Below are 1,057 nucleotides of genomic sequence, written 5' to 3' on the forward strand. Positions count from 1 at the left end.
GGGCCCATCCCCCCCGAATGGCCGCCACCTCTTAGTCATGCTGGGGAGGGGGGGCGGGGGGGAGGATCCCCACGGCCAGAGGAAACCGCACAAATAACGTGTCCAATTTGCACGTTATTTAAAACCAGCTCCTCCCCCGCCCCCCTGCGTGACCCTGTCATTATCCCAGTTACACCGGCCGAGAGGTCACGGTGCGGGGCAGCTGGCACAGCAGGGGACCCAGGCATGCAAGGCCTCCTGCGCCCTGGGGGGAGCCGCTTGCAGGGCAGCCCCAGGGCCATGTCACCCCATGCGTCCCCTGTCCTGGTGTGTGGCCTTGGGTGCCCGGCATGGCAGTGGGGTCCCATGTTTGACCCGAGCCATATCAGCGACCTCAGCCCACCATGGCATGGTTGTGGTCCTGCCCTGGCTGCCCCGCTGCTTGGCACGGCTCAGCACAGCCTGGCATGGCATGGTACGGTCTGGCACAGCCTGGCACGGCACAGCACAGCTCGCTGCAGTACGGTGCAGCTCAGCACAGCCTGGCAATGCTTGGCACAGCTCAGCACTGCCTGGCATGGCATGGTATGGTCTGGCACAGCCTGGCACAGCTCAGCACTGCCTGGCACATAGGGTATGACCCAGCACAGCTTGGCAAGGCTTGGCACATCTTGGTACAACCTGGCATAGCCTGGCATAGCTCAGCATGGCTTGGCACACCCTGGTACAGTTCGGCACAGCGGGACATCGCTCAGCATGGCGCAACACAGCCTGGCATGGGTTGGCACAGCCCAGCAAAGCCTAGAATAGCCCAGAACAGCTTGGCATGACTTGAGACAGCTGGTACAGCTCGGCATGGCCCAGCATGGCCTGGCACGGCTCAGTGCAGCCTGTATCAGCACGGTGAGGCACAGCACAGCTCGGCATGGCCTGGCACGGCTTGGTGTGGCATGGCATGGCTTGGCATGGCTCAGCATGGCTCGGCACGCTGCCCGGCACGGCCCGGGGCGTCCCAGACGCGGGGGAAGGCGGCGCGGCCCTTTCCGTGGGCTCAGCTCCTGCCCAAACCACCCCGCTC

The sequence above is a fragment of the Charadrius vociferus genome, unplaced genomic scaffold, assembly GCF_000708025.1.
Source record: "Charadrius vociferus isolate BGI_N301 unplaced genomic scaffold, ASM70802v2 scaffold564, whole genome shotgun sequence".
NCBI lineage: Eukaryota > Metazoa > Chordata > Aves > Charadriiformes > Charadriidae > Charadrius > Charadrius vociferus.